This window comes from Dromaius novaehollandiae, chromosome W (genome assembly GCF_036370855.1).
Source record: "Dromaius novaehollandiae isolate bDroNov1 chromosome W, bDroNov1.hap1, whole genome shotgun sequence".
Classification (NCBI taxonomy): Eukaryota; Metazoa; Chordata; class Aves; order Casuariiformes; family Dromaiidae; genus Dromaius; species Dromaius novaehollandiae.
In genome coordinates this window covers 38,264,909-38,288,721 of record NC_088130.1, presented here as the reverse complement: position 1 = coordinate 38,288,721, position 23,813 = coordinate 38,264,909, and the positions used below count along the sequence as shown (strand labels likewise).

The 23,813-nt window shown below is 37.7% G+C and overlaps 1 long non-coding RNA gene across 3 annotated transcripts in view; it reads left to right on the top strand.

Annotated features, from left to right (window-relative positions):
* LOC112992072 (uncharacterized) overlaps nucleotides 1–23,813 on the top strand; it is a 73,069-nt gene that overhangs the window by 13,503 nt on the left and 35,753 nt on the right. For 2 of the 3 annotated variants that reach the window (XR_010385529.1, XR_010385528.1), the window contains exons 5-7: nucleotides 20,167–20,347; nucleotides 21,885–21,951; nucleotides 22,654–22,723. This is a non-coding gene — a long non-coding RNA (uncharacterized LOC112992072). Of the gene's footprint in view, nucleotides 1–10,616; nucleotides 10,720–20,166; nucleotides 20,348–21,884; nucleotides 21,952–22,653; nucleotides 22,724–23,813 lie in introns of all 3 variants that reach the window. The other variant, XR_010385527.1, reaches the window with a different exon arrangement.

Genomic DNA, 23,813 nt, shown 5'->3' with positions numbered 1-23,813 from the left:
AAAATGCTAGAAAGTCAGCCTGAGCATATTGCAGATAAAATCTGTCTCCCTTCTCCATCACGTAAAATAGAGATACAACATTTGGCCTAAATTCAGTTTTTCAGGTGCTAAAAAGCTATGACAAAACTGCACAGATCGTATGATAATGGGCATATTATACAACTCTAGATCATCCTCATATGCCCAACTTATTATTACTATTTTAGTTTGCTATAGACCAGTTTTATAGCACTGTCAACTTATATAGCACTTTACAAACATAAAGGCTCATTGCATACTCATTGAATTTACAGGTCAAATAGGGCAGTACAAATAAGAAGGGGGAAAAAGGTGGAAAACATTTAAGAATAGGAAAAATAATTTTTTTCTATTCTTAATTTTAGAATATTTAAGAATAGGAGAGAAAAGGGAGCTTAATTGTTTGAAGGTTTTTAAGGATCAAAGGCAGACTAAAATATGGACAAGGAATTCTCCAAGTAGCACCTCCTGCTATTTTGAAGCCATCAGAGAGAAAATGTGCCCAAAATTTTGCTGCTTCCAGGCTTGAGACAAACACAGCTGAAAAGGACGGGATGAGAAAGCTGGCTGACTTAAAAGTAGCTGCACTTGAGGAACTTGTGCGCAATTATGATATCTCATACTTGTGGACTGAGCTTAAAAAGAGCCAAAGGTAGAGGTGAAAAAGCTGAGAGTATGGAATCTGCTTCCATTAGCAGGAGCAGACAATTGCCTGGAGGGAAATACAGAGTTACAGTAGCAATATGATAGAATATGAAATCCCCAGTTCATAAATTCACTCATATATGTGCATAAGTTCAAGCCCAGCACTAAACAGATATGTTTGAAATTGCATATGTCATTCCCTATATCCTTGTGTAGCATCCTAAAGCAGGAAGAATGTAAACCTACATTTGGCAAGCAAGAGTAGGCAATGTTACGCAGGTTTTCCTAATACCAAAGAGCTGGAATTCTGTTCTTGAAGAGAAAGAAAAATCAAGAGATATCTAGACAGTGGAAGAAGTACGGTTGGAGAAAACTAACTTTAGTAGCAGCATTTTGAACAGATACGAGAGGAAGGTGTTGTGCAAGGTTAGGATAGTTATGGCGAGATGTCTGTCCTTTTAAGTGGATGTTGGCAGTGGTGAGTGAGGCAAATTTCAGGGACATTAAAAAAGGAAAGAACACTACTTAGGAAACCAGCTGCAAGTGTAAAGGATATAAAGTTCAGATATATGCAGGTCTGTAAGTGAGAAGAGAGAATGGAGTAGTTAATACAGACTGAGGAAGGAGGTAGGGGAGGATTGAGAAGGAAGAGTGTTTATGTGGGAAGAATTTTGTTTGAGGCAGTGGCTGGTAGCCAAAGGGAGGTGCATGCAATGTTGGAGAAATGGAGAGAGTCAAATTTGGCATAAAAGCAGCTGAAGGCATGGAAGAAGATAATTTCTCAGAGTGGGCAAAAGATAGGCATTTGGGATACACTTCTCTACTTTTCTACTTTGAATGTCCTAAAAAGAAAGGAACTTTTCAAAAAGGAAAATTCAAACCAGTGACAGGGAAGGGTAGACAGATGCATGGGAAAAAAATTTTGATCTTGCAGTGAGTTGCCAGTTCTACTGAAATACTGTGCCTAAAAAAGTTGTATACAGATGTATGCATGCACACTAAATCTCCCTATTTCTTGATTTTCTTTAAAAGAAACTATGTGAAGAAGTTACTAATCTAGGCAGAGGAAGTAATTTTTGACACACACAATATTAGGTAGGCAGTGTGCTTGTGTAATATGCAAAGCATAAAGGCAGGAAGGGAAGAGGTCACATGGTAGCACCCAAATTTAACCTTTCATGCACAGCAGCCTCTGTGCAGTTCAGTGTGGCACTGCCTCTGTCACATGAAGTTCCTGTATAAACATTAGATGACAGACTGACTCAATAAGACCGCCTGTTCCAGGAACTGCAAATACACAACAGCCTCTGTCTTATCAGATTGTGTGAGTTTAAAAAAAAAAAAAAAAAAAAGTTCTATGGGAACTCAGGTATATACCTGCCATTACTTTAAATGCTCTCCAGGATAGTGTCAATAGAGAAGATAAGAGGAGAGCTTTCCCAGTAATGTTTACAGCAGAACAGTTGCACTGATTATAAGCTATTTTAAAGTAATAATAAATTAATAGTGACCTTCTCTTCCAAAGTATGATTTATTGCAAACTGATCTGCTGTTTTCCATATTAATTGCCAGTAGAGTTGCCCAAGAATTAAAATATGAATATGATAGAGAGTGATTCATAAATAGAGTGTGTCTAAAAGCAAAAACAAAAAAATCAAAATGTTACAAGCTTTTAGAACTAAAGCATAGTGCAAATCAGCAATATGGTATATTGTCAAATTAATTATTTGAAAAGGAATATTTAGAATAAACATTGGAAAGGCTCAGTGGAATAAAGGGTTTGACTTAACATTCCCAGTTTCATGCAAAAAATAATTGAACTCCTGTACTTGTAAACCATTTTTTGTATTTTGCTATTGTCTCCCAAACTCCTGTAAGTTCCAGTTTTATAAATATGTTCTGTTCAATATATGAGATCTGTTTTACATCTCTCCTGATATTCCAACAGAAGGTGCTTATTAGTAAAAAAGTAAATGGCCCTCCTGCTTGTTTTAAGTGTGTCCTTTCATATTATATGAATAGTTGATTTGAAAAATATTATTTTAAGTGGACTAGTATCACTGCCATACATAAGGTTGCCTGACATTTCTCATTGAATTTTTTTTAATTGCAAGTTGCTGGATTTCAACCACTGAAGTGGAAAGTTTTCCTTTGGGGATATGTGTCTTATCCCAAATTTTGTAGAATGGCTCAGCAATCACTTGAAATTAACAGTAGAAGTATTCTAGTTTACATATGCTAAAAAATTATAATAGTTTCGCTGACAATCTCTAACACCTACAGATTTTTGGAATAATGAAGTAAGTTTATTAGGGATGGTCTTAAGGATATACCTGAAGTCTGCCCAAATAGCACGTCTGCCAAAGAGAAATTCACCAAGGAAATACCAGGTCGTGTATGCTTGTTTGACACTTCATTTGGGAATCTGGCACCAAAGAGGAGGAGGAAGTGATTAAAAACTGCTGGCATGACTATATGCAAAAAGCCAAATTATAGCTGCATGGCAACTAATTTTGATATTCCTGATATTTTAAGCACTGGCCATTCTTTTCTTATAGAATCTGAGGGTTTAGTAAGGCTTATGCAGAACCGTGTATATTTTGCCCTGTATACAGAACAGATGGGTCAGATGCTGGTCCTTCCCCACTCTCAATTTCTAATACAAAAAGATGAATACATAGGTTGTTCTTCTTTCTCTCTTCACTCACCCCCCCTTGTTTTTTTAAATCTGCTCCTTGGAATGATACAGGGAACAGGCCTCACTTTGACTTTCTCTTTGCCCCACCCTACCAGCTCTTAATGCTGCTGTAAGCATTGTCCAGTCTAAGTAGCAGAGAGAAAAATTTCTGATAGAATTCATGTTTCCTGAAGAACTGAGTTGTGCAACAGCCACTTATATGTACATAAAATGTAATTCTAATCCTCTGTTGTTTTTTTGGCATTAATATACTATATTCACTGAGACAAAACTGCTGCCTCTAAGAGCCACTGATTTGGACAATTATCCAAAATCAGATTATAATAAACGGCAGTCTTAGGGATTTTGATTAACCTCTAAATAAATGTTACTTTGGAAAAGCCCTGTCAAATGCATTAATGACAAGTTGTGAAGTAGTAGTAATTGCAGGCATGGCATTATAGATAACATAGTTAATTGATACCACCCTCTCAAACATGTATAGCACATCAGCTGCCATGAAGCTGGAGTGATTATAATAGTATTTACAACAGTTTAAATATATTAAATAGGACATGTGTAAAATGGAAACTTAGGGTGCTTATTAGGATCATCCCATATGGTCATTTGATGTCTTTACTTTGGGCAAATACGTTTTTGGTGTTGCTTAGTCATTAACACTTCCAGCCTTCTGAGGAGGTAAGTATATAATGATCTGCTCTAATTAGCCTTTACAGGAATGTCATATGCTCCAGGATGAAGACTGTTATTAACTAAAGAGAAACCTGGTTCCCTTCCCTCCCCCCTGCAACTCAGTACATACTCTTTGGATGACATTGTTGGTTTTTGGGTTTACTTAGCTCACTATCATTGTTGTCATGGTCTGGTAATGCAGTATTAGTGTGCTTTTATTTTTTAGATGCAAAAGTTAACAAAACAAATCTGAAAGTGCACATTCTTCTATAATTATATGGATTCTTACTTCATATAAAACACTTAGAGGGAAGCTGTCTAAGGAGTTCAGCTGAGATGTGTCATAAGATGACTGGTTATGAAAGAAGGAAGACTCTCCTTCTCCTTTTCTCCCATACCCAAGGAAGAGGCTGTTACTGCTTTTAGCTCATTACATTTGTAACTCTAAATAGTTCTGATCTCATAGGAATGATTTAACAATTAATAATTGTTAGTAAAGTATTTCATAAAACTCCTCTTTGCATCTTCTGAGAAGGTAAAATCATTGCAGATAAGGGATAGAGGCAAATATGTCAGATAGCAGATACTCCAGGTGGTATCCCAAATTGGATAGGAAAGGATCCCAAATTTCTGAGAAGGGTGTAAACATTACTGGGCACCTATAGTAACATATCACATGAATTTAGCCTGAGGTCAGCATTAGGAGTAGCAGTTCCACTGCAAACAGGGTTGGCATACTTCTGCATGTTTGGTACACCAGCTCCTATTTCTGTAGAGATACATTTCCCTGGTTCGAGTATCTTTGTGCTCTCAGCCTGGCTACCAGTTGCAAGAAGACAGAAGAGGAACTCATCTAGTAGTTAATCTTTTCTCATCACATGCAAGTTTACTTCTGTTAGGGAGCAGCAAGGGCTGGCTGCTCCACAAGGCAGGGGACAAACCAGGAGCCAAGGGTGACCACAGTGTGGACAGCACCATCACCAACCAGGGCATGGTCTCACAGCATCTGAACACAGCAGGCAGACCAGGGGGCTGGTAATAGGGTCCACTGACAATCCCAGACAAGCTGAAATAGTCAATCAAGTCTAGGGCCCATCCAGACATCCCAGTCAGTAGTAGGAGATGGGGCCAGAGACAGGACTGAAGACAAAGCTACAGCATAGGTCTACAGTCCATCCTAGAGACAGGACCAAAGACAACACAGTAACAAGGCTATAACATACATCCAAGGGGTCCATCCAGGAGAAAGCTTACTCACAACATAGGCATAGGGGCCACCCAGAAGGCAGAGGCAGGAGTTGAGGCTACTACATTTACAGCATACCTCAGGCTACCAAGGTATTCAGGCCTGAGCTTGAGTGGCACAGACCCATGTGCAGAGGGTGTGGGTAGATGCCCCAGGTGAGGCTGGTCAGGGCCATTAAGGCCTGTTAGTGCACTCAGGACTCTGACAACTTCTTTTCTCTTTCCCTTATCAGTGCTTGCAGTCATACAAGTCAAAATGCATCTGCCTAGATCACCTTTCCTAGTGGTGGTCCAGAGAAACAACCTGTTTGGCAATGGGTTTAGCTTGAGACTATAAATGAAAAGTGGAAAACATGTTCTTGTCTTGCAGTGTTTTCATAGAAATGCAGGGGAGGAGATTACACATACAGAATCTAGAGAAGAATGCCAAGGCTTTGGGTCTTTTTGGTGGGGACACATTTTGTTAAGAGTCCTCAGTTCATCTTGTTCCAAGCATAACTGCAGCCCTTAGCTGTAGGATCACCTCATGAACAAGCCAAGAGAAAACAAGATGTGTATGGATGTTATAGCTGCACATCTCCACTAGGCCAGAGGAAGCTTCTTCAAAAGATGGAGGTATTGGCAGAATGAAAAATTGAGAAGCGTGCAGAGGACAACCAGCATGTGCCACATCACCATGATCTTGATCTGTCAGCACAGGAGTCCAGGTGAAAGAATTGATTTTGGAGAGATTGTTGCTCAACAAAAAGGAAGAGAGAAAAGAAAAAGGGTGGGCATGTTTGCGTTCACTTGTAGTTTCTCACTTCAGTAATGGTGGAAACCTCTAGAATGGGGTTCCTGCAGGTGAACATCATCAGGAGATTTAGTTTCATGCACTTAAGAAGCTTGGCTATTTGTGTTTCTTTTTTTTTTTTTTACTGAATATTTTGGATTCCTGAAGGAATTGCTGGCACAATTGGTCCTGCATGTGAAGAACTGGTTAAAGTGTAAGTAAGTTTTCCAAGGCAGAAGAGCATGCTCATAATGCATATTGGTAGGCTGACTGCTGCTGTTCCCTTTTGCAGTTGGGAAAGAGAACTGGCTTGATGCAGTGTAAAAAAGGGCTGAATTTCTCAAAAACAGATGTAACACATATCTTCAGTGTATACTGCATTAATGCCTGTGATTAAAAGAGCTAGATAATGCCTGATAAAAGAATTAAAATGTCTGCAGGAGATGCAGACTACTCACTTTGGACTAGGTCCTTGAGGTGGCCTTGCAAAGAGGGTGCCACCTCCCAGGACAGAGCATCAAAAGGTGGCTCTTCACACAGGAAGCTTCTGGACATGTTTTGTTATTCATGCCATATGTAATGGGAGTGTAATTGGCAGTGTAACTCCATCATTAAGAAAATTCAGGAATTTCATGACCTGGAGAAAATGTGTAGTCTGCTTCTTGGTGGAAGACTTATAGCCTACAGTGACAAGAATAGAGTAGAGAGCAAGGATCAGCCATGCCTGAAGTGGGCCTTCTGCTCCTGGTTGCAGGTTTTATCCATCTTGCCAGTGAGATGCGAGGGAAGGTAGCAAGTACAAATTGGATCTGCTGAAGTATGGCTTAGACTCATTCACTCCATGTCACAAATGAATTAGGGATTTAGGGGTGGTAGAGTGACTGATTTGACCCACTTGGCCATTTGCAAATGCAAACTTAGAACAACCAAAGCAATGTAAGTATAGCTCTGAGAGCTTCAGGGCTCCGTTCTCTCTCCCTGAGATCACAGGGTATGAAATACAATAGAACATCCTTTTCAGGAAAGAAAGAACTTCAGCCTGGCTTCCTCCTGTAGAGGTTCTGAGCAAAGGCTGTAAGTGTAGCTGCTTGAGAAATGGAGTTAGAATGTTGTTGGGAAAATAAAACTGAGACTACAACCTCAGGCTAGGGAATTTGCTTTGTAAATTCTATCTTTTGAGAAAGAGAATTTGCAGGTTAAAGCAATTCTTTCTTTAAAGCATTTCTTTTCTAGGTCATCCTGCCAGCTTAAGCCAGCTTACTTTGTGCAATAAAAACATGAGATCAGTTTATAACCTTCTAGTCATGTGTATCTGTTGTCCATTTTCAAATGAAAACTGATAGTCCTGAAAATTCCACCATTCTAGTAAAACATGACCATTTAGCCAATACGTATACTCAAAACTATGTGAAATGAGCCCAAGTCCTGTATTTTCTCTAGATTGGCTTGAATGAGGTTTTGCTGAATATATATAAAAGCACTTCATAATTTCAATTTTTTTTGAAGTAGAATGATGCATGTCTTCAAATAAAAGCTATCTTGCTTCTGAAAAAAGCTTAGCTGCAAAAAAGCCAAAATCTCCAACAGAAACTAGAACTGTTCCTGTTGTATTCATAGTGTGCTATGAACAGTAGTGTTTTTACCACTTTTGTCAATGATTTGAATTTGTTTTTTGGTAGTAAAGCCAGCATGAAGGACTACTTTACAGTGAATAAAGTTTTTACTCTTAAATGCTAAAACCAATTTTTTAAGCTAAAGTTTTTCCTTTGAGAGTTGTCCGAAGTTTCATTCCCTGACTTCTTCCTAAAGCTACAGCGACATAAATCACACCTAAAGCATACCTGTTTACACAGCTGTGCCAGGGAAATAGTGCAGGAACTTCACCTTGCCAAGGGAAGGACTGTGCCCTGGCAAAGATCAGCTGCCCCCTCCTTCCTAACTTCTTGCTCATGGTTGATGGGTAATGATTTCTGTCCCAGAAGCAGTGAATGGGACAATGTCCCTGACTGGACAAGAGTGATTTTCGTAGTTGACTGAGTAAAACCCAAGGAACCTTTTTTTTTTTTTTTCTTTTTTTTTTTTCTTTTTTTTTGTGAGGACAAGGAGACAGTCTCTCATCTCTTTGAGAATGTCTGAACGTAAGATTACTAATAGGAAACATTATACACAATTACATCTGTATTTTCCCAGTCATTTTCCATGCACCAATCCTCAGCCAACACAGTTGGCATCACTCCTGCTGAAGAGACACTAATTTACACCAGCTGAGGTCCTGGATCTTACGTTACTTCCGTATTTATGTACTATAGTCTGTGAAATGTCAATAAAGCATGCAGGTTTTGAATTAGTTAAGATCACAATAGCACAACATAGTAACTATTTTACATATGGACTTGAATCAGCTCACTTGTCCTAAATCCTGTAGCAGTGCCTGAATTCAGTGCCTGAGAATTCAGGCACTGCTGCAGGTAAATTTAAAAAAAAGGAAGGCTTTACCAAAATGTTACAATGAAATCAGGATTGCATGGCATTTAATCTTATATTGCATCCTATTGATTTTATGCCAGCCTTAATTTTTCATTTTTAAGTGAGTTGCAGGATGCAGTATTGGTACCAAGACTTGCCAGCATGAAAAACAGAAGTTTTTGGGAGTAGACAGGCGAAAACTGAAGTTTATTGAACATGGGAAGAACAAGAAGATGGTCTTGGATGCAGAGATTATGATGTTAAGCAGCTGTGAAATACTGAGCATTACTGACCATTTAAATGATAGCTATCAAGTTTTTTTAACAATTAAAATCAAGGGGGCAGTTCATGCCTATTAGAGCCATTGTGTTAGGCTGCCTGTAAACTTGGGCACGTATCTCTGCTTGACTTTATATTCCGTTCACATCTGGAAGATTTTCTTTGCCACTAAAGGCTAAAAAACTATTTTAGTTTTAAAAATGACAGTCTGCATCCTGCAGTGTGTGTCTGTAGCAGTGGGTGGATTCTCTGGCAACTTAATTGCCACAGAATCACACAGGGCCCTGACTATAACCAAATGGTGTGTGATAAACACAGAAACTTATTAAAATATTCTCTTCATTTAGTACTCGAATGCACTAGAAGTGGCCTTTTGAAAAGCTTAGGTCATGAAACAACAATTGCTGTTAGAGTCTCTGGATTGCTTCATTGTTTATATAACTTGACAGCAGGCTAGCTACAGTTTCACAATTTAGATCATTTATTTTTATGGTCAAAATGTTTGTACAGTAGCAAAATGGCTTAGTGTATCTCTGCAATGGAATAGTGCCTCATTTTGCAGCTGCTCTGGCTTTCTTTAGTTCAGGCTTCATGCAGAGTGGGTGCTTCAGGAACCTGGCAAACTGTTAAATCAGTCTTGCGCTAGCCAGAAATGCTTTCCCTGTTGTGCCAGTCTACTGTACCCACAACAAAAAACCTTTGGAAGCTCATTTCAGTAGCATTCTCTAGTGTTTCAGGTAGCCCTGAGGAGAGAAAGAGACCTAATCTGTAAGTTCTCTTAAATACAAAGATATGCACACAGATATGAAGGTCCAATTCAAAACCCTCCAAAACTGTAAAAGGACATGGTTATTAATGTACTGATAGTATTCTTCTTTGTATTATACAGAAATGCATCAATGAGCTTGTGGAAAAGTTAGCTAATGATAATAAAATTTCACATTCATGAAGACTTGGGGTAGTAATAGGTCATATCTCAATCTTTGCTGTCCATCCCCACCATAATGTTTATGAAGGACTCAGATATTTTTAATGAATCCACAATATCTTTCTGAGTAGTAATCCAACTGGAAAAATAAGATCTCCCTTCTACTTCCCTTAGTCCACTTTCACTAAAGTGCTAAGAGAGTATGGGAAGAGGTGCAGAAGGACACACACAAATTTATTTGAGAAGTCACTCGTTTTCTCTCTATATCATGAGATTTCATGTCCTAGGGGAGTGCCATAGAAAGTCGAATGCCTCCTTCCCAAGAGCCTTTGGTAAGGAACCAAGAGCTTGAGCAATGCTGGACATCTTGAACAGAGAAAGACATCTTTATGGTGGCCCCTGCCTCTGCTAGCTTCTCTGAACTGAACAAGGATCTTTTGACACCTTTGGGTATTTGTCTCTTCAGTGGCAAGTGGCCAAATCAACTAAAGTAAACAAATAAAAGGGAGCTCACTTAGACTTTCTACAAACATAATGCCCCACATAACTCAATAGAGAGAATAAGGCCTTGTGCAGTTCACAAAAAAGAAAGCAAGGTTTTGGTTCCATGAATCCAGATACCAGGTACCTGGCTTGCTGAACATGTGCAAAAGTTTTGAATTATAAAAGATACATGAAATCAAGATATTATTTGTAAAATAGATTTTGTCACTTCTGTGCTCCACAGAAAGTCCTATTAGTGTAAGAGGGTTGTGTGTAAGGAAAAATACCAGTGTGACCATAAGTAAACTTTTCCTTACTGTAAATTCATTAGTTCAGGCTATGCATGTATGCAAAAAACAGGGTCTGATTTTTTTTTAGCTTACACTGGATATTTTTTTTTATCCTCTAAGAGCTCTGCAAGATTGGCATTATCCTGTAGTAGTGTCACAGCCTGCAGTCGTTTAATGCTGCTTCTTGTGAGGCCAGGATTCCACGCCCAAGTGCATTTAGTAGGTCAGTACAGTAATTTTAAATGTCTTTCTTTCAGTCTTTTGCCATCTTCAATTATACCTTTCCACCCTACTATTTGTGTAATTTTCTTCTGTCTGAAGTCTCTTTACTGTTGTTCTCTATTGCACAGCATGACAAATTACCCATCAAGCCGTATCTTTTCAGCCCAGAAATGTGCAGTAACACAGAGTCATGGCATTATCACATGTTGTGCACTTTATTTCCTCACAGTTCATTCAAGTGTGTCACTTTATTTTCCTGCTTCCTTTTGTCATCATGAAGATTAACCATTTCATTCTTCCTAAACTTTAGAAATAATTAGAAATGCATTGCATTGTAAGCTCGTAGCAACACCTATACAATCCTACATAAGTTATACTTTTCCTGTTATCCATGGCAAAATTATGTCTGTGATTCTGAGCCTTTGTAGAAGCTAAGATGTTCATCCTTATTATAGAGCTAAGTAACCTTGGCTGTGGGCAAGAGAATTATTTGTGGACCCTGGCCACCAACCAAATTAACTCTAAGACACCATTCAGTTTGACAGTGTGTACTAGATTCTCTTGGGAGTTATGAAACTCTCTGGGCCTAATGTGTACTATGCACAATTCTTTCTCTCCCTCATTTCCTCTCTCCCTCCCTCCCTCCCTCTCTCTCTTTAATTCAAGATAAATACCAGTAATTGTAGAGCTTGTGGTGAGATATCTCACAGGCAGTGCAAGTATGTGTTAGAAAAATCAATTGGAATAGCTGAGATAGTCAACAGGGCTACAGCTGATATATAAAATGTATCTTTAGAAATTGTGATTAAGATGATGTAGAGAAAGTTTGTTCTTAAATACATAATTTAGAGCATCAGTCTTGTCTCATTAGTATTCCACTGGAACACTACAGAAGTTTAGGTGCCCAGTAACTCCTGCAGCATTTATAACATTAATTTACAGATTGAAGAGAACTGCAGAAGTAAACTGAAAACTTTCCTCCCAGTACCTTCTTCTATCCCAACTCTTCTTCACAATTTATTTTATAGATGGTTAGTAAAAATAGTTGATTGAAAGGAAGAAAAACACTTTTTTTAAGACAGCTTCGGGGACTGGGAATTCAGGTAATCAGAAACAGTGCTTAAGCTGTGAGATGAAATTTGGTTGGAGATAACCAAATACACTGCTACATTGTTATTAACAAAATACTGACTGTTTAAAACTGTTAGAGTATGACTTACCTGAGAGATTTTGTGATTTCTAAATACTTATACCTAGGAAAGGATGAGAGCAGAATATAATAAATTGAAAGTATAGTTGTGCCAGGGATGGAGAGCCATTAGCAGATCTGTGTTAGTGGTCCTGTGATTTGAATAGTGGGAGATGCTAAGAGACTAGGTTTGAGATGAGCTGGCAGACCTCTGTGATGCTCAGAATTATCAATAGGTGGTACAGACATAGGTTAGGCAATAATCCCTAGTCTAAATCAATCTAATCCTAAAATTAGGTTTCTGTTCCACCCTCTGCAGCATTTTACCATGTACTCTGTACCATTTACCTACACCATGTCCGTACTGAGCCTTTTGTGTTGGCTTTTAAAAATCCTATGTATCAATTAGCATCACACATAATTTAATTCTGATTCATTTTTCAAGAGTGTCCATTTACAGGTACAATAGCATGATTAGTATAGAAAGAAAAATGCATGAAAACTTTATAAAAAATCTGTATTTTAAATGAAAGAGAAATCTTTTGATTCATTTTTTTGTAACTTTTTGAGAAAACTTTTCAATTGACTTTAAATGGGACTGGAAACTCGGGCTGTTGCAGATCATTTATCTTGTAATTTTTTGAAATTCATTCACTTTGGAGTGTCAGGTAGGAGCAGGTAATAGAAAATCCAGCTCCAGTGTATTTCTCCATATACCCCCCCTTTATGAAAATTTGTTACTGCAGCTGATAAACAGAATTATATAAGCTTTGTCACACAAATCACATTATAAAAGGTTCCAAAAACTTGACAATGTTGACAGTTGTTTTCAGCAAATGGCTGCTTTACTGTAGCACTGTCAATGTTGATGTCCTTGTGCACATGTAAAAGAGCAATGTGATTAAGGCAAGCTTGTCCATGCTAGATATGAGCCAAGTTTTCAATCTCCTCATGGCACTGAAAGATTGCTCAGCTGTTGCAGATAAGGCAAGAATAGCTAGCAGATTTCTGCCATTAAAAAAAAAATCCTTCTCTCTGGGCATGCATTCTATAGGAATTTATAACATCTGCTACTGACCTTAAGTTCTAGATAAGAGCAGCTCATATTTGTAACTCACATTGATATTACTCAGCTTAGATGATGCACTTCCAAGGAGATTACTGAAGTATCTTTGTAAGAGGAGATTTATCTAGACAGCAGTCTAAAGGAGGATATACTTTTATAAAGTGGTACAGTAGTGAATTATCACCATTCCTCTAGTGCCACTTACCACTACAAGTTATGTCCACCTTACGTTGAATTTAATTCACACAAATAATCTATATTGTCTTCTGTTCTGAGAATATTTCATATTTGTATATGAAAATCAATGCATGTGCTCAACCTAGAACATCAGTCATCTTTTCCATATTTTTTTCTCTATCAAGTAGATGAAAGGAGTGGAAAACTCAGTTCTTTCGCCAGAACTTTGGCAGGGGAAATGGGCCTGAGTTAACACAGTCATATCCTCCATCCTATTGACCCTGAATTCTTTAAGTAAGATGTCAAAGCCATGGGACTCAGCAGATTTGTTGTCATATCTGGGTGTGGAAACAGTGGGAAGAAGCCAATTTCAACAGCATAATCTTATAACAAACCCATAGGGATTTTCTCATATAAATTAGTGTAGACTTTGTTAGTCTAAATACACTCAGATTTCCACTTTGTATCTACTAAAAGCTCTTTTGAAAAGCCTGAGTTTGTGACAAGAGGCTGAGGGACAATTTCAGGTTGGCTTAGAGTCACCAGCTACATGTACCCTGGAAGCTTCAGTGTGATCCTTCAGATCTTGGAACATCATAGGTGTATGCTTTTAAAAGATTATATGGAAAAAATTGGGTGAATTGAAGCTATTTATTAATGGCTTTTTCTGACAAGCTTGGTCAAAATAACATGCCTAGCATCATAAGGGAATGCTATGACAGGCACAAGAGTAGAATACAGTACTAAAGGGCAACACTCAGTCTTTAATTTTGAAACCATCCTTTCTCTTCTTGCAATCCACTGACATGTTTTCCATACACCCACCAAATTCTGTAACAAATGTTTCAGACAACAATCTTTTTTGCTAAACAAGCCCAATTCAAACATAGAAAATAATCTGGTCTGTGCACTGAATGACACAGAAGTCTGATAGAAAAAGATGCTTATGATAAAGTAACTGAAGAGCATAACTTAGTATATATAAACGAAGAGGAAAGGAGAAAATTGAAAGATGCACTGTCATCCTTAATTCTAGTATTTCCCTATGTTTTAAGTCTTCATGCTATAATCTAGACATCTTTATAAAAGAGTTGTTTATATTTGTTTGTGAAATTTTTTTCATTTCAATATTTACCATGTTGTGATATTAAATTGACATCCATCAGCAGTGTCAGAACTTTAGATTAACAGCACAGACTTCTCCATGCCAGGGACAGTGACTGCTGCAAAATCCAATTTCACAGCCTCTGGAGGCTTAGGGTGAAACAGGCTGGTCATTCTATAAGGATAATGCATTTACAGTCAAGACTATTGTATTCAGCATAAACATACTCTTTGCAGCATACTTAGCTGCCAAACAAAAACTCTTGAGAACATACACAGGCTGTGATTCTAGAAAGGATTAATTACTTACTTGATTAAATTTAATGATTTTTCTAGGAAACTGTACAAGGGTTAACCCTGGGTTTCCCCCCTCATACTAGATTCCAATGTCTCATCCCAAAGTGTGGCAACGTACATACCTAAACAATTGTGACCACTCTTTTTGACATGAATTAAATAATGTTTAACTAAAGTAATAAATTAATATTATTTTCATATTCAGAGAAATGGGAGAAATTTTCTTCCTGAAATTAAAGCATAAGGAAATAGGGAAAACATCAATATGTTTGTATGTTTGCTCTTCCAGCCACTATAGGTGACACTGAGAATTTCAATCCCAGTGGCTGAAATTTTGCAAAATTACAAGCAATTGAAAGAATAATCTTGTTACGGGAAATCATGGACAGCCTTAGCTATGGGCAGCACCACCTGTGCCTCCTATAATTACCAAGTTTAAAATAAAACTTATAGCAAGTGTAACAAACAGGGCTTTGCTCTTAACCCATCAGAAACCAGTATTAGTTTTGCATTTTGCGTCATTTGGGTAAAATTAGGTGCTATAATAAAAGCTACATTGTGGGAAGAGGACATGATCATTTATATGTCACCTTGTGAAACTCAAGGCAACAATACAATTCTTTCCTCCTAAAAGCTAACATAAGGTTTCTCACCCAGATGCTCTGGACTTAGAGCACAGTCATTTGATTCACACACTTTCATTCTCAGACTCTCTGTTTGAAGATCTAAATCTCACAAACTAAGGGCTGTCATTATCAGCTAGTAAATCTTTGTATCAGTGATGATTCTTTAAGGTCAATTAGACTCAAGAGCATTTCAATTTCAACATATTACGAAAGAAAATCTTTCATGCAGAAGTGATGAAACAGGAATGCTTCTTGCTTCTTGCTGTACTATTCTGTACTCTGCTTTTTGTGTTCTTCTAATACAGCTGCATGCATTAGCAGGCTGACTTCACTTTGAAAATCTTAAGCCGCATTCTTTAGAGCAGTTGCTTCATGTTGGTCAGATTTCTCTGTAGCCCTTTTTTCCATTTAGGGCCACGGAGGCTGACACATAGTTTCCAAGAACTTTAGCATGTCTTGTGTCTCCTGAATCCCAAATATTTCTTAAGAGACTAGCAAAAGAATATCCAGATAATCTTTAGACTTGTAATACAAGCTTCAAGGAGAAAATTAGCTCTGAAAATAAGAAAAGTAATTACTTCATTTTATGTTAATTTGGTGTCTTTACATATATACTTTCATTGTTACACTTAAAACATTCACAAGATCTGAAGAGACTATGAAATCCCACTAATTCTAGCACTAAGAACAGCTTTTGTCGGTCAGACTGTAAATGATATTGCATGATCATTCATTTAAAAAAGCAATAATGTAGCACACAAAATAAAAGATGAGCAATAAAGTAAAACAAAAGAGCTTGTTGCCTTTCCCAAAACAATACGTTTTCATTCCTGACCTAGCTTTACTTTTTTCCCTTCTTCAAGCATCTTTTTTTTACATTATGAACTAAAAATAAAAGCATTCTAAGTTCAAACTTTAAGTCCAAAATTACTGCTTTTCAGATCCTTTATTATCCTTTCAGGCATCTAAAAAAATAGGTCAAAGCAACACTGCATAATTTGGAAAGTTAACAAAATGTTGTTTATGGAACAAAAATGTAAGTAGATGTAATTACAATAACCTTTAAATGTATTGTTTCCCTTCTATTGTCAATTAAACATTTTAAAGAACTGAAGTTCTAAACAAAATTTTTGCCTGAGCCAAAATTCTCTCAAGAAGATAGAGGGTAAAATAGCCTCAAGTCATGTGATGTGAAGTCCACATGGGTCAACTGGCAATATGAGTGAGCTTTGGCTCAGAAGCTAGTTTTGTTCTCCAGTTAAAGGCTTCACGCAAACATGGCACCTATATAGCATAGAGAAGGTGAGCACTGAAGATCAACACATAGCAACTGTATATACAAACACACATTAAAATAAATATGGCCCTGATCCTGTAAGCAGCCTTGTCCAGGCACAGCTCCATTCTTAGTTCTCAGCACTACCACAGTGAGTCTAATATGTTCTTTTTTCCTTCAATTTCAGTAGGGATTTAACATTCTAAATATTCAAGGCCAAGTGGCTAGGAGACATAATATTGATAGCACTTGATAATGGGGAAACAGTGTGCAAAGAAAAAGAAATATTTATTTTCTTGCCATGCGTGAAAATAGTGGAAGACAAAACATTCAAGAATTTTTATCCACAACTGATAACTAAAAGAGCCCAACTTCCCTTTGATTTTCTACTTTCTATTTACTGGATAAACTGGGTTTCCTTAGCTCCAGGACAAAGCTCTTACTGCGTTTCTTTATTTGCAATATGGAGCAAACGGGAGTCCCCAGAGATGGCTACACAAGGCTTGTTTAGACCTTCCATCTCTGCTGTTCATTTCCACTGGCAGGACTAGTGGGAAAGGAGCCAAGCTGTTGCTGGGATTTTGAGCCCAATGAATTCTTATCACCTAACAAACTTTCGAGTCTAAGCTTGTCATTTAAGTTCCTTTTGTAGACAGTGGTGAGAGAGAGAGAGACATCTCTTCACCACTCCTGTTTTGAATGGATGAATCAGGTGCCCACCAGTCCCATGACTATAGTCTAGATAGCTCACTTAGATGAGATGCCCAACTTTTAGATGTCTAAAACTAGGTATGGTCTGAAGTTTTTCACTAGCAGCACCAAACATGTTTATTGAAAATGTGGTTTGTCTGTTGAAGTACTCTAACTACCATCAACTCTGCACTGGCAATGAAAAGAAAGGGAAACTACACAGGACAAAATGTTGTACAGACAATACCTTAGAAGCCATAAAGAGAGAAATCTTAATTATAGTCACCCAAAAGAAGGTTGTAAAAGATATTCAAAACAGCTATGGTGGGTTTGGCAGAAGGAGTCTCACCCATGTTTTCAGATCCCCGATTCTGAAATTAATCCATCAGGGTGTGGTTTAATGAGCTATGTCCTGAAGAGTGCAACATACTATAGACCGGACCAGAGGAAGCACGCACAGATCAGGATTGTGTCTTGCTGCTGTCAGTTCACCCCATTAACTAGACAGTGACTCTTCTACAGCCTCAAATAGTTTCCCCTCCTCAGCGCTGAGGAGCTGGGGTGGAACTTGCCACTGCCCCTGTGAGAATGTGCCACAGAGACTGCCAATGTCCACGCTCTCCTATGCCAGAACACTTTAGGACTTCTGTAATTAAGCCTATCAAATGTTTTCTACAGCAGGTAGACTTTTCCGTCAGTGATGCTCTTATTGTAAGACTTAATCATAAGTACAGAAAATCTGCTTGACGTATTGTGATCTACATTTTAGGATTTTCTCCCCACAAAAGTAGGCTATGCAATGCAAACCCTGTAAATAATGTTTGAAATTAGTCAGCTTACCACCCCCTGCATAAACACACACACATGCGCGCGCACACACATGCAAACAACTAATGTAGGGTTGCAGACATTACAGACAGACAAGTCTCTTGGTCTCAACCAAGTTTTTACAACATGACTATTTTACCTATTACAAATATATAGGCAACCAGTTTCTGATCTTTTATTGGATATAGATCTGTCAGTCATTCAACATGACTTAATCTGGATAGGTTTGTAAATCTATTCCCAGGAAAAATCATTTCTGTTTAGTGGTACCAACCCAAGAAAATGTGTTTAAACAAATAAGGCCAGAATAAGCATCTTCCACAGAACAGAACCATCTATACACATATACTTGAACAATACAGGCTTAATAAAGTACCGATTTCTGTAACATGAATATCGATGATTATTAAACGAAATAAAGAAAGATAGTTTTTAGACTTATGCAGCTGCCAATTGGACTTTTCAAAAAAAGGTGAAAAGAAGGATCTGAGGATATTCTTTTGCACACTGAAATATATTCAAGAATTGTTTAGAACACTGGTAAGACGGAGTCCTGTTAAGTGTCAAAAATCAATAAATTATTTGACCACTAAATGAGTGGCTTGAAAACCTCTTATATTTTGATTCACTGCTGCATGGATTTTGGGAGCCCTGGACTCATCGTTCTTTCTCAAAATGATCAGGAAAAAGCAGTAGGTTTTCAGAATAATTCTGGAGGACCAGATGATATGGCAAATCTACTTTCCTGATATTGCTTGGTAGGGTATGACAAAATGCTCTTTGCGAAACAATAGCATGAAAGTGCATGTGCTGGTAGTGGAAATAAAGAGGTAAGAACTATTGAAAAACTCCTTTATTTTTTTTAAGAGGAAGCTGGTTGCAAGCCTCATTTTCCTAAATACTCTAGAAGCTCATAAGTATTGAGTTTTAGGCAAAATTTCAAGGGTTTATTTCTCTTTATTGATTCATTTGTATCTTGAAATAAGGCAATTGTGATTCATTTCTGAAAATTATTTACTATGGAAAGCACTATTTCAGTCCTTGAACAGTGTATCTGCCATCCACATGAAGATGTGTGACTATGATTAAGCAAAAATGTATCAATTAGAAATTAAAGATTAAAAAGTAAGATGTTAAGTATTCCAGAGAAAACTTTGAGAGAGAGAGAGAGAGAGAGAGAGAGTGTGTGTGTGTGCGCGTATTTGGGCATATTTATTTTCCCTATGTTTATTTATGTGGTTGCATAATTAATTGGCTCTGTGCTGCCTCAGAATATAATTGCGCTCAAAATAGTCAGGAGCTTATTCACAAGAACATCTTTAGAAGCTTTCTTCCTCAAGTATCCTCATTTTCACATGCTACTCTCCAGATTTATAAAGCGATTCCAAACCTATTACATAGTCTAATACAATGGGTAGGCTTTGCTGGTGCCAGGTTCTCTAAATATCTTGACTGTACTCAGAAAAAGACAATACCTCTTGGCTTCAATTAGATGATGAGGGAGAGCACTGGAACTGAAGCTAACTATGCTTTAATCTACAAAACATCTCCTGGGAGGTGGCAAAACCCTGTCTTCATTTTGCACTGTGAGAGAAGCTCTGTATTAGTGGAAAGCAAAGATGCGCGGTGCTTCCAATCTTGTGGGAGTAATATGACGGAAGTTTTCAGGGCAGAACTGCAGAACACAAAACGCTGCCTAATTACACCTAATGATGCTGGTATTTATCAGAGCTGGGGTAACTTTGTATTCCATATAGGGACACTTACACCCATCTGTTTCAATTATAGGGATATAACATACGACAGTTTCTGTCACTTTTGGGGAAAGAAGTCTTTATTTATCCCAGCATCATCCCAGTTTTGTTGGCTGGTGTAAATGGAGGAATATTACTTGCTCTTCTCTTCCCAGCCTTCAGTCTTCTTTGAATATGGTTAATCCCCGAGCAGTGATTGCATGGAAGTTGTGACTCCCCTCAGACTTAAGGCTGGCAGTGGCAGAAGGCTGCATTTATAGCTCACAAGCCCAGCCACAGTCTGATCCCCTTGGGCTGCTTTTCAGAGACTATCTATCCACTTATGCCCTGCTGTATCAGCTTTGTTAAGAAAAAATGCTTCAGCCCCAGGAATGGTACTCATAATTATGATGTAGAGGATAACTTTAATGACACTGTCTTGGCTTCAATACTTTCTTTCAGGAAAATACTTCTAAGCCAGAATTCAGCCCATTTTAGGACCAGAGGCAAGTAATTTAGCTCGCTTCCAGCTGATGGAAGATTAAGGAAAAGGCAATACTGAATCTGTAGACCTTCGCTGAATCTCTTGACTCATTGCTACATCTGATACTGGTCCCCTCTGAAGGAAACTGAGCTGACTGAGGTCAGTAGTCACAGAGCACTTGTTTTGTCTTTCATGCAAAGTTATTTGGTACTTTCCTGATCTTTGTAAATTGATCTGTAACACCAAACAGCTAGGTGCCCTACAAATGCCTGAAGTAGTAACAACAACTTAGTGTTTTTATGAGTTAATAGATGAGTGGATAATAAGTACCAGAAGGATTATAGTGGAATACTAAGCTTAAGTCATTTGCCTGTGATCTTAGAAAAGGATATTATACATGTGTTTAAGTCCTTGTTTTTCCCCAAGTATGGCAAGTTGGAATGGACATTTTCTGATGCATCAAGCCCTATCTACATTGTTACACTTTTGTATGGCAGATGAGGATCAGAGTGTAAACTGATTATGTGCTCTGTCCTGAATCCTGCTGTTATTTTGATCTTCATTGTCCATACACAGAACTTCACGAGGAATTGTGGATTCCAGTGTCCCCACTTCTCCTAGGGAAACTTAGCATTATCTGACTTCAAAGACAATATGAACTACTTGACAACTGTTAGAAATACTGCATTACAAAGAAATGTAATGATTTCAAAAATGGAAATGATTTTTGTTTTAATTGTTTTGAAATATTTTAGAATGAAATATCTTTTGTTAAAATGGCTGTGTTACACATACATCTTCCTTGGCAATTCAAGACCTTGTGCCCTCAGTTAAGGTCTGAAATCTTCAGGAGCCTTCAGTAAATCTAGGGAGAATCAGACTTAAACTGCTGATTTGGATAAGGTAAAGAAACACATGTCATACAGAATCTGCTTTCCACTCACTAATTTTTTAGCATAGGAAAAAAGGCCTTTCAGAACATCTTCATATATAACAAATCTATTTTTTATTCCTCTACACATCTCCATTAAGAAGATGTAATGCAGACACTGTCTTAGTGCCTGATATAAAACTCACTAAAGCATATGGAAGTATTTCCATGCATTTCACTAGACTGGTTTGAAAGAATCCTGTGTAGAGAGCATATTTTATGGCTCTACAAAACAAATATCCTTCAGTTTTAATAGAAGCCTTGCTGGTCTAAAGCAAGGTGTTTTATTAGTCTGTACCTGATGTATTTGGTTAATGAGAGTACAATTTAGCATGTCTGTTATTAAGTCTAAAAAAATATATCTTGAACTGTGGTAGGTACTTGAAAGGAAAAAAATTCTATAGCAGTAACAAAAGCTATATACTTTGCATGGTAATGCTATTTATTTTCATTTAAAGTAATCAGCTCTTTGGTAGAAAACTGGTCTATAATCAACCATTTGGAAGTGCTTTGTTAAAGCCTTTTTTCTGTAAGGATGAGGGACAGTTTGGAAAGCCAAGAACTAAAACCTAATGGCCCAATTCTTCATTTGTCATTCATATAAGCAAAAGTCATTCCAGTGGTTCAAGGGCATTACTTGCTTCAATTAGGCTACTGTAGAAGATACGCAAGTTCTGGATTGCCCCATGGCATTTAATTTGTTCTTGCAATCCCAAATAAGGGAAATAATGAATGTGCCTTTTTTATTTTAATTATGTAAATGAGATTGGGCAGTCTTCATCTGGCACAAGAAGAGTGGCAAGACTCCTTATTTCTCCTGATCTCTGCTTATGTAAGTATAGAAATTTGAAATCAAGCCATGCAAACTATTGCCAGTTGTTTTAAGGCGACCACCTTTACACCTTTAAATGAAAACCTTTTAACGAGTCATTATCATTTTAGACAGCAGTCTTGTTATTTAATTACATCCCAGTGTAGCCTGTGCAACTCAAAAAGTTTATAGGCAGTCTAAGAACTGAGAAGTTAAATGTATTTTAAAATGTGTATACTGTGGTGCTTCTGAATAATTCTTTGCTACTACTCAGTGCCAGCTCAGAATTTCACACCCTTGAACAGATTGACTAGTTTGGCTTGTGTAATAGGTACCCATCTATCCTGGACTACTTGGTGGGTGGGTGGAGATGGGTGCTTTTGGAAATGCCAATTGATAGCTAACCATAACAAGTCACAGTTATGTGTGAGTTAAGAAGGTAGAAACATCTAACTAAAGCAAAATGGATCTACTGAGATGCCTAAGAACATCTATAAAATGAGAAAGGATGCTTTGCAAATCAACCAAAACCTGGTTTCGAGGCCATTGACAGGTTTCTGGTAGGGCTTTTGGGGAGCAGCAGCAGGGATTGATGAGGTGTTCAGCTAAATCTACAGCTAAACCAGCCCTGCAAGTGATGCAATGTTGGGGGTCCACTTACCACAGGTGATTGCTTTCCAGGACAGTATTGAGTTGCCTTTTGTGCTTTTGCTTTCTAAACAGGAAAGAAGGGCCAAGGAAACTCATTCCTAGAGTGTAAGCTACCAAGAAAAGACTACCATCACTGAATCAGGTAGGCACACAATACCTCATTAAATAAAATCTTGGTGGATTTTTGACTTTATGTTTGGAGAGAAAAGATAAACTGGTATCTCTTGTTATTTAAAGACAAATTTAGATTGTTGGGGTTTGGGGGTTTTGTGCCTCCCAAAAAAGACATCAAAGCAAAACGCATGTATTTTTAATTAATTCTTAAACTGGAAACACTCTTAGGCCTAACTATAGTGAGCAACATCTTTATCTTGAAGTTCTTACAATATTTAGCAGTTGAAAGACTTAAAGCTAAGCTTCACAGTTAGCTTATTCAGTTGACTTCTGTCAAAGTCACCTTAGCCCAACAGGTCTGTTCAGAAATATCTGAAATCCTCCCAGGTTTTAGAAAGACAGGCTGCTTGAGATCATATAGGGCACTGCTGGCAGCACACAGGACATTCCTGAGTTTACAGGCCCTGCATGATATTTCAGGCAGCTCTTGTTTCTGTGGCTATGACCTGTTGCTGAGAGTCAAGCCACTATGTAAACAAGAAGGACTTCAAACTCACAGTGTGCTGCTTTCCAGAGCAAGTGGTCATTTGTTCCAGTTTCCCATGACCACATTAGTGCTTGGATTTGCTGTTCAGAAAAATACATTAATTTGCAGCATTAGAGCTAGACAAGGAAAAGGGGTTGGAAAGACGGACTGCATTAGTACATATTATTAAACGTGCCAAGAAGATAATATTACCTTATCCCCAGTTTCAGCACTTTAAAGCTCTCTCCTTATTAAAATAAAAAAATGTTCAAACATTCAAACCTGTGTAGCCAAAATCCAACTTAGGAAATACAGTCTTTAGCTATTAGAAAGATGATCTGACTTTTAAACTGAATGAGTGATACCAATTTCTCTACTGATGCCATTCAAAATCATTTATTTTTCATTGCATTTATAACTCTATCAAAGAAAAGAAAGGAGAAGTTGTATCAGAGAGCGATTTACATTATGCTGGATTTTACTGCAGCTTGGCATTGTGAATGAATCTTTGGAATCCTTGAAAAGTACATAAGGAAAAAGTCAGTTTCTAATTTGCTGAAGAAAATATTCTGACATGGTGATAAGTGAGGTA